This window comes from Erythrolamprus reginae, chromosome 1 (assembly GCF_031021105.1).
Source record: "Erythrolamprus reginae isolate rEryReg1 chromosome 1, rEryReg1.hap1, whole genome shotgun sequence".
NCBI classification, from domain to species: Eukaryota; Metazoa; Chordata; class Lepidosauria; order Squamata; family Dipsadidae; genus Erythrolamprus; species Erythrolamprus reginae.
The window spans coordinates 43,008,902-43,024,298 of record NC_091950.1 but is presented as its reverse complement, the minus strand read 5'-3'; positions in this window follow the sequence as shown (position 1 = coordinate 43,024,298).

The window sequence follows — 15,397 nt, the reverse complement described above, 5'->3', positions numbered from 1 at the left end:
TCTGATTGGTTGGTGTAATCATAATTAGAAGGATTGACATGGTGATTTTTATGAAGTGTTTTTTTTTTGTTTAAGGCTGGTTTCCAAATTTCGAAATTCCAAAATCATAATTATTAGAAGGATTGACATGGTGATTTTTATGAAGTGTTTTTTTTGTTTAAGGCTGGTTTCCAAATTTCTGGTAGGCGGGACGTGTCATCTCTTTTATTTATGCATAGGGGGCGCCTCTCAATTTCTATGGCTTCCAGAGCAATTCTTCTATATAAATTCTCTGTTTTGTGAAGTAATTTAGTTTTTTCAAAGTCAATTTCGTGCCCTGTTTTTTTAATATGCTGGACAAGGGAGGAAGTCTTTTCTTCTTTTTTAACTGCATTCACATGTTCTGCAATGCGTTGGCTCACTCTTCGGTTGGTTTGTCCAATATATGTGGCTGCACATGTTTTGCAAGGGATTTCATAGATTCCTTGGTATTCCAATTGGATTTTATCTTTGGGGCTTAAAAAAGAAGAAAAGACTTCCTCCCTTGTCCAGCACATTAAAAAAACAGGGCACGAAATTGACTTTGAAAAAACTAAATTACTTCACAAAACAGAGAATTTATATAGAAGAATTGCTCTGGAAGCCATAGAAATTGAGAGGAGCCCCCTTTGCATAAATAAAAGAGATGACACGTCCCGCCTACCAGAAATTTGGAAACCAGCCTTAAACAAAAAAAAAAACACTTCACAAAAATCACCATGTCAATCCTTCTAATAATTATGATTTTGGAATTTTGAAATTTGGAAACCAGCCTTAAACAAAAAAAAAACACTTCATAAAAATCACCATGTCAATCCTTCTAATAATTATGATTACACCAACCAATCAGATCACTAAAACATAATCACCCAATCTATTTGCTACATTCAAACCAAATCTCCACCCCCACACTATATACTAGGAAGAAATGACAGTTGCAAACATTCCATTTTACAACAGCACGAAGCTTGGAACTTCAGCCTGATGATGGTGAATGTGATTTCACCGAAACGTCGCATAGACATGCAAAATATTACACAGGGCAAAACCCGAACTCAGAACAATCTACATATACATACATACATACATACATACATACATACATACATACATACATACATACATACATACATACATATATTCGTAGATATATATTAATACAAAATAGCTAGATCTGAATAACTGTTGCAAAGAACTTGCAATTCTGGGTGGGATTTATTATTCAGGTTGTTTAGCACTATTATGATTAATATTAATTATTATTAAAAAATTGCTGAAAGAGTTCATTCATTGGGTATATATTTTAATGAACAAATCATTGTCTCCAAAGTTTTAAAACATGCACTGTAGTATATTCTACTATTATTCTGTATATTATTTTTTTACGCTATCTTTAGATGAAATTAAATCCCACATTGACATTTTACATTTATTTTGTGTTATTTTGCTTAACTTGAAACCTAAAAACTTTCATCAAACAATCAAGGACATATATCACCCCATGGACCCGAATTATACAGAAATGAAAAGCAATGCATATTTATTAACAATTACATGTATAAATTGGTGGTAACAGTGGGCTTTATCAGCACTAAGATTTATGTAAACTACTTTAAGGATCCAATGCACAATGAAACAGAGCTGTAAGAAGAAGACCCCTTTTCAACCATATACAGTGGTACCTCGAGATACGAGTTTAATTCGTTCCGGACCTGGGCTCTTAAGTCGAGCAGCTCTTATCTCGAACGACTTTTCCCCATAGGAATTAATGTAAATAATTTTAATTGGTTCCAGCCCTCAAAAAACTCACAAAGTTAGTCTAAATTATGCAGAAAGACATGTTTTTAATGAAGAAATGTACATGTACATATAAATGAATAATGAAGTTTCTTTCACTTAACTTGTAAACTTTCTTAAACTTTTAAATTTACATATGTTCAACTTCTCTGCCACCCAATCCTGTAGGACAGAGGTCCCCAACCCTTTTTGCACCAGGGACCGGCTTTAAGCGATCAAGAGAGGAATGGGTGAATGAATGGACGGAGGGTGGGAAGGAAGGAAGGAAAGAGGGAAGGGACAGGAACAGAGGAAGGAAGCAAGGAAACTTATGAAAGGGGAGAGTAAGAGAGGAATGAGTGAAGGGAGGGAGGGAAGAAGGTGGGAAGGAGAAAGAAAAGAAGAAATAGAGGAAGGGAAGGTAAAAGAGAGAAAGAAAAAGAGCAAGAAAGAAAGCAAGAAAGAAAGAAAGGGGGAAGGGACAGGAACAGAGGAAGGAAGCAAGGAAACTTATGAAAGGGGAGAGTAAGAGAGGAATGAGTGAAAGGAGGGAGGGGGGGAAGAAGGTGGGAAGGAGAAAGAAAAGAAGAAATAGAGGAAGGGAAGGTAAAAGAGAGAAAGAAAAAGAGCAAGAAAGAAAGCTGCAAGCCCCCCCCCCCGAGCCCCCCAGGCCGGCTGCAACCTTTTAAAACACGCGCGCCGCTTCGCAGCTGTCTCCTGAAGCCGAACGCGGAAGTTAGCGTTTGGCTTCAGGAGACAGCTCCTTGGCGCTTGTATCTCGAATTTGGGCTTGTAAGTAGAACAAAAATATCTCTCCCCTCCCAGCTCTTATCTCGAGTTGCTCTTAAGTAGAGCAGCTCTTATGTCGGGGTTCCACTGTATTCAAGCATATCATGAATTGGTTTTAAAATATTAGCTACAAGAATCTCCAATGTAGCCAACAAAACTATAAAAAGTATAATGCAAACTAGAAAATGAAACATCCCCAAGAACAACTGCAAAAATATTTTATGTAACTTATTACAGGTTTTTAAAAGCCTGGGAAAAGTGTTGTTGCCCATTTCATTAATGATATTGACAAAAGTAGTAGGCAATTCATGTGAACAGATACAAAGACTGATCTATGACTCAACATGATGGTGTATGACTTTCAAGTAAAGGGTTTCACATTCAACCAGAATTGAACTGGTAGTTCTGTGTACAACTAGGAAAAAATAATTGTCTAAAAACATGGAGATGCATTGGAAGACAATGTAGGGAATTTTTGGAAATTTCAAACCCACAGAGTAGGAAACAGACAAGCACGTTTAAGACAGGCAATTATTAACATGGTCAAAAAACACAATACAGGTATAGCACTGTTTTCTATACTTGCCTTATATTCTTTTTTTTATCTCCCCTCTATTCGTGTGAGACCAAACCTATTACTTTTATTGGTTTTACCTGTTTAAAAATATTTCATATTTCAGAAATAACCTCTGAGTGCAGAAGATCTGAATTAAAAATAATCTATTCATTCCTGAAAACTTGCTAGATTATTCATTTTACAGTAGTGCCAGCATCATATGGAGTAATTTCTGACAGTTGTGTTTGCATTCCCTGATGCTGTATCTGGGCTTACTCCTATATTGGTTAATCTCTCTATTAATAGCTCAGAAATGGGAATGTCCCAATTTCTTTGCAAGGTCAGCTATGATTTCCAAACTATTCAACCTTTTCCCAAGAAGATCAAATGTCAGACAAGTTAATTGGAAAAAAACCCCAAAGACTGTGTATCACTATTTGAGCAAGGCAACACTTGACAGGTTCTTGCAAACAGAATAAATTCAGAAGTCATCTAGTATCCCTCTTGTCACTGGGGGAGTTTAGATTTTCTCTAATATAATACTGTACCTCCATTGTGAAGGAAAGTCTGTCTATTGTTGTTGCTTTAGGACAGTTCTCTTTTGCCAAACTGCTTCCTTAGAAATCCAGCCATTCTATCTTTACCCTTCAGAGCAAGTCATGATGCACAAAGGGAATGTAAAAATATCCTTGCAGTGAATCAACACGAGATAGTTCCCTATAGAAATTAATCTCCAATGCATTTGACAATAGGATTTTCTTTTGATGGCAATTTGAAACCTTTTTGCTTACTGAGTGAAAAAGCAAGCAATTGTTGGAAGCTCTTCCGTCTGTAGGAGGTCATACGGAAATACAAAATGACAAAAAACTACAAATAGATTTCCCTAAGCAGAAGTCAATTACTTCAGTCAACTATAAGGTCTAGATGTAATATTGGGGTCTATAAGGTCTAGATATCTGAAGTAGTGTAGGGTTTCCTGCCTAAGCAGGGGGTTGGATTAGAAGACCTCTAAGGTCCCTTCCAAATCCACTGTTGTTATTTGTAATACTTTTGGGGGGGACTCCACTTCCAGGAAAAATATCCAGTTTTGGTTGCTACAATATTATTTGCCGCCCTGAGTCCTCGGAGAGGGGTGGCAAATCAATCAATTAATCAATCAATCAATCAATCAATCGAATAAATAAATAAATATTTGAGACTCAAAGCGGAGAGAACAGCAATGAAGATTAGGGAACTGAAGGCTGAAACATAACGAAGAATTGCAGGAATTGGGTATATCTAGTGAAAAGACAAGACTAGTGGCAATATGGTAGGGGTTTTCCAATATTTAAGAGATTCAACCATTCTCTAAAGCAGTGTTTCCCAACCTTGGCAACTTGAAGATATTTGGACTTCAACTCCCAGAATTCCCCAGCCAGCAAACGCTGGCTGGGGAATTCTGGGAGTTGAAGTCCAGATATCTTCAAGTTGCCTAGGTTGGGAAACACTGCTCTAAAGCACCTGAAGGCAGGACAAGCAGCAATGGATGGAAACTAATCAAAAAGAGAACCAACTCAGAACTAAGGATAAATTTCCTGATAGAACAATCAGTGGAACAACTTGCCTCCAGAAGCAGTGTTCCCTCTAATTTTTTGGGTGGGTGGGTGGAAAAGTATAGTGTCTGAGCGGCAGTCCCTTTGGGACTGGGCGGCACAGAAATAATAAATAAACAAACAAACAAATAAATAAATAAAAAACCCACCCTGTTTTGCCTCAGAGAATTTCAAAATAAAATACTGTACTGTGTGTCTATAACTGAGCTCATAATAGGGCAACTCTATCAATATCAAAATGCCACTTAAATAGTTGAGCTAGTTTCAAACTAGATTTTTATTTTCTTTCTCTTTTCCTTACTCCCATTCTTTTTCTTTCTCTTTTCCTTCCTCTCTTTTTTCTATCTGTTTCTCTCTCTTCCTCTCTTCCTCTCTCACTCTTTCCCTCTCGGCTTCTGGGCAGGTTTGGAAAACTCTGAGTTGATGATGATTTTTAAGTGAGCGATTGCTCACTACTCAGATTAGAGGGAACTATGTCCAGAAGTTGTAAATGCTCCAACACTGGAAGTTCTTAAGAAGATACTGGATAACCATTTGTCTGAAATGGTATAGGACTATGATGACGAACCAATGACACGTATGGGGCGGGGGGGGGGGAGAATTGCTTCCTGGGGCCAACTGCTCTTCCAGATTCTCCGTTACCAACTGCTCTTCCAGATTCTGTTGTGTGCATGGCTGGTCCAGCCCCCATTCGCATGCAACTAGCTATTCTGTTCTGGGTTCTGTTGTGCACAAGCGCGCACAGCTAGCTGCTCTGTTCCGGGTTCTGCCAGCTGGTCCAGCAAACAGGCATGCATGGCCAGCCGGCTGTTGTGTATTGAACCCAGAAGTGCCACTGGCCACCCCATGCATGCATACTGGCTAACTGCTCTCTTCAAGGTTCCGGTACTCTGGTACTCATGCGCTCCAGTTTTGGCACTCAGTGTGAAAAAGGTTAACCATCACTAGTATAGGATCTCCTGCTTGAGCAAGAAATGGACTAGAAGACCTGCAATTGTGTTATTCAGTTATTCACGTGGGGATGGGAAATTACAGGTAGCAGTACCAGGTGCCCTTGTTTGTTCCTGGAAGCCAAAAACAAATGCCTATTTAATATCTGACTGAGAAAAATCACGTAATAGTAGGGCTGTAAGCTACTGTAAAATGGAAAACATCCCAGAAGACAGCAGTGTGAAATCCATTTCTTATTGCTAAGAAAATTACATGGGTGTGTTTATGCAGACTTCAGGAGTGTAGCTAAAAGACCCATACAGTAACATCAGGAAGTGTCCCTCAAAAAAAGAAAAAGTTAAATAAACGTTAAATATTTGTTTTCTGTCTCTAAGGAAAATAGTTCATTCATTTGATGGAGTTTTTTTGAATTTGTCAAGCTTAAGTTACGCGGGTTTCAACTCAGGGAATCCACCATCCAACATGACGGCCACATGTCTTAAATTTGTCAACATTAAAAAGTGTTAAATTTGATGGGAGAAGAAATTATTAAAGGCCCTCATTACAGTCTGAATTGGCTCTAAGCTGTATCCTCCCAGATCGATTGCTTTTGTTTCTAAGCTTTGAGACACCTAGATATGAGAAGGGTATTGGAAGCAATTTTGTAGGGTGATTGTCAGGATCTGAAATTTTTAAATTCAACTTTAATGCCTAGCTCCCATTACTGCACTGCAGAGTATATCTGCAAATCTGTATTTTTCTAAAATGATGCTAACCCAATGTTTCCCAACCTTGGCAACTTGAAGATATCTGGACTTCAACTCCCAGAATTCTGGGAGTTAAAGTCCAAATATATTCAAGTTGCCAAGGTTGGGAAAAACTGCGCTAACCATACTTTGAATTCTTCCTTTTCAATCCAGATCTTAAAAGCAAGTGCTAACAAAGATATTGGGCAGGAACAAAATCACCTAAAAAGACAGGTCTTACTGGATTAGATCAGAGGATTAGATGGGTCAGCATTTGCTACTACCACAGTTGCAAGCAATGCCTTCATGAGACAAGGATAATAGCAATGAAGTTTCAGTTTCTTTAGGAACCTGCATGAGGTATATCAGTATTGATATGGCTACAATAAATAGCTGTTGAGACTAGTAGCCTTGTTGACTATAATTTGTCTAATATTTTAGTTGGCCACGCTGGAAAGCATCACCATCTCTCCAGAAAGCAGGCAAGCAGTTAAGAGGCACAACAGCTTTGGGACAATCATCCTTCCTGTCAACAACTACTGTACTCCAACTTCAACCACAACAACAACCCATGAGCACAAAACAGATACAAACTTAAAGTAAACCGCTCCAAGTTCGACTGCAGGAAATACGACTTTAGCAACTGAATAGTTAATGCATGGAACTCACTACATTCGCCATACCAATCCTTGAATACAGCTCATCTGTCTGGAACCCACACCACATATTGGAGATGAATACATTAGAAAGTGTCCAGAGATACTTTACTAGAAGAGCCCTCCACTCCTCTACTCATAATACTTTATGCAACCAGACTTGAAATCCTGGGCTTAGAAAGCTTAGAACTATGTCGCCTTCGGCACTACCTAAGCATAGCTCAAAAAACCATCTGCTACAGTGTTCTTCCTGTCAATGGCTACTTCAGATTCAACCACAACAACATACAAGCACACAACAGATACAAACTTAAAGTAAACTGCTCTAAACTCAACTGTAGGAAATACGACTTCAGTAACCAAGTTGTTTGTTTGTTTGCTTGTTTATTTGTTTATTCTTTCTTTCTTTCTTTCTTTCTTTGTTTCTTTGTTTTGATTTGATTTGTATGCCGCCCCTCTCCGTAGACTCCGTAGTTGATGCATGGAACTCACTACCAGACTCTGTAGTATCATCACCTAACCCCAAAACTTTATCCTTAGACTATCCACTGTTGACTTCACTCGATTCCTAAGAGATTAGTAAGTGGTGTGCATAAGTGCACCAGCGTGCCTACGTCCCCTGTCCTAATGTTTCCCTCTTACTAATATCATGTATATAAACATTGTTATATCTTTGTATACTACCAATACGTACTTGACAAATAAATAAATAAAATAAATTGTGGGTAGATCAAGTTGGACTCCCTTTAGGATGTGTAAGCTAGTATTGATGCTTCTTTACACACAACTCTGGTTAGAGGTATTTAATCATCACTATTGTTTTTTGCCAGGTAGATCTGAATATTGTGTGTACACTAATGTTAAATCCTGAAATTCTTGCAGATTAAATCTTTTCAATGTCTTTTCATTTTAAGTACAAGCCTGAACGAATCCCCTCCCTGTTCCTTAAAGAGTTTATTGTGTAATTCCTCACATTTACTTTTGATCTCTGCCAAGTCATTTAAAAATACAGAAATATCTCTACTGTTATTTTTCCACCCTGACCTAAGGGCTGCATCTGAATTATAATTTATTTTGCTTATTCCTGCAATAAATCCATAAGATAAATTAAGCTGCAAAAAGAGGAACTTGTCCCAAACTACTAAGAAAGCTTCATTGCTCGGATTGGAAACATCATCCACAATTTTGTGTACATCTAGGCCATATAGTTAACATAATTTATTCCACTTAATTGATTTCATGATTACTGTCAGTTGCCCTTCGTTCAAGTTCAGAGTGACATATATTTATTTGACTCTGGTCAGCGTACAGCATAAGAAATAAAACAATTGAAACAGTACAAAATAAATACATTTGGTAACCAAGTAAAACTGTAACTACAGAAGCTAATACAACCAAGAAACTGGGCCCTTAACACAACCAAATCTTCATGGCATTACAGAAGGCCTAAAGAGGCAAGGTCATCCTGATAGCTGAAGGGAGAACATTCCAGAGGGCAAGGATTGTGGCAGAACCTTTCTCAAGATGGTAACTCCTAAATATAGTGGATTAAAACTCCTGTCATTATTATTGGTCCATCCAAACTGTTGTGGTTAGCTCTAGCCCAGCTCCTGCCCCAAGGACTGTGGATGTGGGGGAGACATCCACATGACGCAGGCCTGTTTTGCTCCCGTTGGAATCTGCTGATGAAGGCTCCTCTGACCAAGAAGACATGAGTGACAGGGAGGAGGAGAGTGTGGCAGACAGCTCAGAAGGAGATCAATTATCTCTCTCCTCCTTGGATTCAGAACAAGAGTTAATGATACAGCCATGCATGTGGAGAGCAATGCATAGGCAACAACAACTGAGAGAGTATTATCAAAGAAAATGAGGCCACCTGTGTTTGGGTGGGGCTGTGGTAATTAGTGAGGTTGCTATAAAGAGCAGTGTGTGGGTTTGGCCATTGTGGAGGATTATCTGATCACTGTGTTTCCTGCTTTGCTGACTTGGACCTTGGTGTGTTGCTTTTTCCCACTTTGAAACTAAAGCAGAGCAAAGGGTGTTTCACTTTGTGAAAGAAGAATTGCCTCATAGCTGCAAGCAAAGTATCTCAGAACTGATAAGGGACTTGTACCAATTACCAGTTTGTTTGGAGACGAGTGCTCTTTGCTATACAAAAAGAGGCTTAGTTTAAGTGAATTTTCATTATAAAGAACATTGTTTTGAATTTTCAAACGTGTGTGTGTCTGAAATTTGTATCTGACTTTTCAGGAGGATTCTGCCAGAGAGCTCGACAGAACACAAACTGGAAATGTTGACAGCTGCAGTCTAAAACAACTGAGAGATGTGAGATTTTAGTTTGCTGATGTTTTTATTTTATTTATTAAACAAATTTATATTACCCTCTATCTCACCGAAAATAGCTTTGAGTGGTACACAACAATCAGATTTTCCATATACAGGGGAGTGTGCATGTGCATTAATGTACCTATTGTCCCTCTCATTGTATTTTTTCCTTTTTATTCTTTTTCTTGTTTTTGTTTGATAAATTCAAACAAACAAACAAGCAAACAAATATTATCTCAGGACTCCAGATGCCTCACAACCCCAAGATATGTTATTTGGAAGAAAGTTCACATTGTGTGCTATACCCAAATATAACAGTTGGGTTGACTTATTTAAAAAAATTTATATGGCTGCCCAACTCCTGCTCAGAAACTCAGCTTGGCCTTCATATAAGGTATGAGCCTAACCAATTTTGAATTAATTTGCAAATAATTATATTTATTGTATTTCATTTTATAATCAAAGTTTAAATCATATTCATACAAATCGAATTCCTGCAATGGTTTAACCTAATTACAATTGAATTCGAATCCAAATCTTCCCATTGTTTATGTCTCATACTAACAGTACTCTTAATGCAAGAGTAAGGTAACTTCCTAATCTCAAGACAATTATTTCTGGCAATATATCATGCGTTTAATTTTCTTCTGCAGAAATTTAGGCAAGTCATCATAGAGAACTGATTCAGGCAATATGAAATTTCCATAAAGTTCCCTCTGCATCAGTGAAAGGCTACCAAAAAATTTTAGTACCATACTGTGGGCGTGGTTTATGCAGGATGCTCTGCATTTTCTTTCAACATCTTTCAGTGCAAATTGGGTGTTCTGGGGTGGAGCTCCATTTTCGCTACCCCACTGCTTTCCCCTCCCCCTGCAGGCAGCAGCCCCCCCCCCCCCCCCCCCCCCCGCATCTATTATGCTATTATGCACCCAGCCCACAAAAGAAGAAAATCCAACAAGCAAAGATTTAGAGGGGATGATAGGTGTTATAAGTGTATGGATATTTATGCCTGTAAACATTTGACTGTTGCTCTACTTGGAGCAATCACCAGATATGAAAGAATAATAAAAGTTTTGCAACTTTCTTTGTCATCATGGGGAACAATTATCTCAATTTTACTTGGCATCTGTTTATGGGAAAGTCTATAAAGATAAAAAGGTAAGTATGGCAGTATGTGTATTACCAGTCTATTTTCTATGATTAATCTCACTGACAAGGATTCAAGTAATCTGTCCAGATTTAGGAGTGCTGCAATACTTCCGTTCCAAAAGCTCAAGGAAGCTTTTGAATCAGGCAAGTAACAAAGCTCTTCTAGTCATCTAGTCTCTATTTAAGCAACCCCATCCAGAGGAAGGGGTCAGTGGGAGTTAATGCTTTGCTCCCAATTCCAGATCAGTGTTGCAATTTGCCTGGAATAAACCAGGTCCCATTTGCTTCATCTTCTAGCTACAGAGTACAATACTAAAATATTTATTCTAGCATCTTGTTTAGTGCAGAATCTGTAACCCAACTCTTAAAGGCACAGAACAGATGCAGAACAATCCACTAGATCTTTAAAGGTTACCGTGAGGTCTCCCCTAGTATTTATACCTGGTTGATGAATTTGCAAAACTGCTTCTCATGTCACAATTAAGATTCTCTGCCCATGAAAATAGTGATGACAGCTAAATTCCAGAGCACGCAATTTATTCTGCATTACTAGATACAGGACCTTTGCTTATTTCGAGTGAACAAATGTAGTCTGTTTAGCAATATATACTTTGTTCTCCATTATGGGGGTAGTAAATGATGATAGAGAGGTACCAGCTTGCAGGGTGTTTAGCTATATAAGGACATAACTCATGGTGTCAGAAGGGTTTCTGATAAAGGGTCAAATACTTTAGGACAGCAGCATTCACTCATCAGGGGATGCTATGGCTCAGTGGTTAAAGATGCTGAGTTTATTAGCTGGAAATTTGACAGCTGGAGTTTCAGACTGGAGCACTTGCAAGATGAGGTGAGTTCCCATGACTTGCCTCAGCTCCTGCCCAATTAGCAGTTCCAAAGGATGCAAATGCTAGGAGATATAAATAGGTACCACTTTGTGAGAAGGTAACAGCATTCTGTGTACCTTTGGCGTACTCTGGCCACATGATCACGAAATTATCTTCAGACAACACTGGCTCCCTCAGTCAACAAACAGCGAGGAGCAATGCCCCCTAGAGTTGGAGATGACTGGACAGACCAAACTACAAATGATAAATTGGAATTACTTTATAATATGTAAATAGACAGATTGATCTTGGTTTAAACTGTTATATACTGTATATAGTATATCCTCATTTTGGTGGTGGGGTTTGAATATTGTCTAGTGGTGGGCCCACTGTGTTATATGTAGTGTGTATGTTTTTACTATTATAAACATTAATAATGTTCTGTTGGGCTCTCTGGTACACTCCTCCCAAAAATTCACAGGTACAAATTTCAGACACACACACGTTTGAAAATTCAAAACAATGTTCTTTATAATGAAAATTCACTTAAACTAAGCCCTCTTTTGCTATAGCAAAGAGCACTGGTCTCCAAACAAACTGGTAATTTGTACAAGTCCCTTATCAGTTCTGTGATACTTAGCTTGCAGCTGTGAGGCAATTCACAGTCCTTCTTCTTTCACAAAGTGAAACACACTTTGCTCTGGTTTAGTTTCAAAGCGGGGGGAAAAACAGCACACAAAAGATCAAAGTCAGTAAAGCAGTCATGATACACAAGGATCAGCTAATCCTCCACAATGGCCAAACCCACACGCTGCTATTTATAGCAGCCTCACTAATTACCACAGCCCCACCCAACCACAGGTGGCCTCATTTTCTTTGATAATAATCTCTCAGTTGTTGTTGCCTATGCATCGCTCTCCACATGCGTGGCTGTATCATTAACTCTTGTTCCAATCCAAGGAGGAGAGAGATAATTGATCTCCTTCTGAGCTGTCTGCCACACTCTCCTCCTCCCTGTCACTCATGTCTTCTTGGTCAGAGGAGCCTTCATCAGCAGATTCCACGGGGGCAAAACAGGCCTGCAGCATGTGGATGTCTCCCCCACATCCACAGTCCTTGGGGCAGGAGCTGGGCCAGAGCTAACTACAACAAATAATAAATTTGTTATTTAAAAAGAGATGACTCGACAGGGGGAATATTTACCTTACACACTACTTCAGATTACTTGCACTGACTCTCTGCAAGCTCTTAAAAAATCTGTGCTCTTCACACATTGTTCTCTTCAAAAAAAATCAGAAAGTGCTATTATGGCATGACATAAAAGATCCTTGGAAACTACGTTAAAATCAAAATATTAGATTGCATGGCATGGCAGGATCATATGCTTAACATTAGTTTCATATTCCCTTTATACTCAGCGTGCATCTGGCAAGCATAGTCAGAAATGGGATTCTTTTTAAGGCATGTTGGGAATTGCTCTCATTTCATAAATCTCTCCGCCACCCACATGCTGAGTCTTTGCTTCACTTTTTGGCATATTGCCAACTTACATTACCTCAACAGATAAGAGGATGTTGAGCTAAAGTCTATTCTAATTAGCCTGCAGTAACTTGCCATTTTGAGAAAGCTAATGTGAAGCAAACCTGTAATACAGTACTGGTTTCTTTTTCTTAAGTGGAAGAGAACGGGATTTATTCCTCCTTTTTTATTCAATGCAATTTTAATTTGCATGGGAAGATCCCCAGACAGTAGCTGTGTCTCTCTTACCAAATTACTGTATTTTTGAGGAGATGTCATTGCCTCGGGAGGCTGAGCAAAAGATGGGGACAAATCAAGTTGTCGAAGCGTGGAACTCATTACCGGACTCAGTAGTGTCAACCCTTAACCCCCAACATTTCTCCCTTAGACTATCCACGATTGACCTCTCCAGGTTCCTAAGAGGTCAGTAAGGGGCATGCATAAGTGCACTAGTGTGCCTTCCGTCCCCTGTCCAATTGTCTCTCCTTATCTCATATCTCATATATCTTTTTATTTATTTATTTTATTTTATTTTTTATTTTCTTTAATTTGTATGTCACCCCTCTCCGCAGACTCGGGGCGGCTCACAACAGCAACAGAAAACAATATATAATACAAATTCAATAATTAGAAAGCTAAAAACCCATAATTTAAAAAACATGCACACAACATACCATACATAAACAGTATAGGCCTGGGGAAGATATTTCAGTTCCCCCATGCCTGACGGCAGAGGTGGGTTTTAAGGAGTTTGCGGAAGGCAAGGAGGGTGGGGGCAGTTCTAATCTCAGGGGGGAGCTGGTTCCAGAGGGTTGGGGCCGCCACAGAGAAGGCTCTTCCCCTGGGACCCACCAAACGACGTTTAGTCGACGGGACCCGGAGAAGGCCAACTCTGTGGGACCTAATCGGTCACTGGGATTTGTGCAGCAGAAGGTGGTCCTGGAGATATTCTGGTCCGATGCCATGAAGGGCTTTATAGGTCAAGACCAACACTTTGAATTATGACCGGAAATTGATCGGCAACCAATGCAGACTGCGGAGTGTTGCCATATATCTTCTCCTCTATTTTTATATCTTCTTTTTATATATAATACTTCATGTCTATTCTCTTCAATATGTATTGTGTATTGGACAAAATAAATAAATAAAAAAAATAAAAAAAATAAAAAAAATGTCCTGCAAAGAATTAAAAGAAAGAAACAACATTCTTACTTAATTAAAAGAAAGCAACAATATTCTTACGTAAGCGGCAAAGCAAATAGAAGCATATGCTATATAGTGATTTTGCAGTCTGCGGTACATGAATTTAAGTTGCAGTGATATTTAATATAAAATACATTTACATGCATGAGCCCCACCTGATTACATAGCAACCTAAAATGAACAAATTAGTCATCTGCATTTATAATAAAACCTGTTTCGGAGATTCCATCTTATGGCTGCTAATTGCAGACTCAGCTTTACTGAACTGTGAGACTTATTTAGGAGTAAGCCTCATCCTAATGGAAGTGCGGCTAGTGAAGAACACCAAGAGTGAATGTTAACTCTATAATCTCAACAAAGAGGCATCAATATTGGCCAATAGCAATAGAGCAGCAAGAACCTGCTGGTATCTCTTGAAAATTATAGTCTGCTAGGACAGAATGAGTGTTCATAGATTGAGCAACTCCCCAAGCCAGCTAATTAAACAGAAAAGCCATTACAAAAAATCCAGTTAAAATAAAAACAAGAAAATCAAAACTGGAAGCAGCTTTAAAAAAAAGAAAGAAAAAAAGAATAAGATCACTTCTTTAGTCTTAAGACTAATTACCTATTTAAAACAGGTAAAAGGATTAGAAGAGGATTGGAAGAATTCCATAGAACACGTCTGCTCTCTCCAGTTACTGCTTCTTAAATGAGACCATGTATAGCATGTCCCCACTCCCCTATTTAACAAAATAACACTTAGAAGGGAGCTTGGCGGTCTTCTAGTCCAACCCCCGCTTAGGCAGGAAACCCTGCACCACATCAGACAAATGGTTACCCAGTATCTTCTTTAAAACTTCCAGTGTTGGAGCATTCACAACTTCTTTAAGGCAAATTGTTCCACTGATTAATTGCTCTAACTGTCAAGAAATTTCTCCTTAGTTCTAAGTTGCTTCTCTCCTTGATTAGTTTCCACCCATTGCTTCTTGTTCTTGTCCAGGTGCTTTGGAGAATAGTTTGACTCTCTCTTTTTTGTGGCAACCCCTAAGATATTGCTACACTATCATGGCTCCCCTAGTCCTTCTTTTTATTAAACTAGACATACCCAGTTCCTGCAACCATTTATTTATTTATTTATTCAATTTTTTATGCCGCCCTTCTCCTTAGACTCAGAGTGACTTACAACATGTTAGCAATAGCACTTTTTAACAGAGCCAGCATATTGCCCCCCACAATCCGGGTCCTCATTTTACCCACCTCAGAAAGATGGAAGTCTGAGTCAACCTTGAGCCGGTGATGAGATTTGAACCGCTGACCTACAGATCTAGCAGTC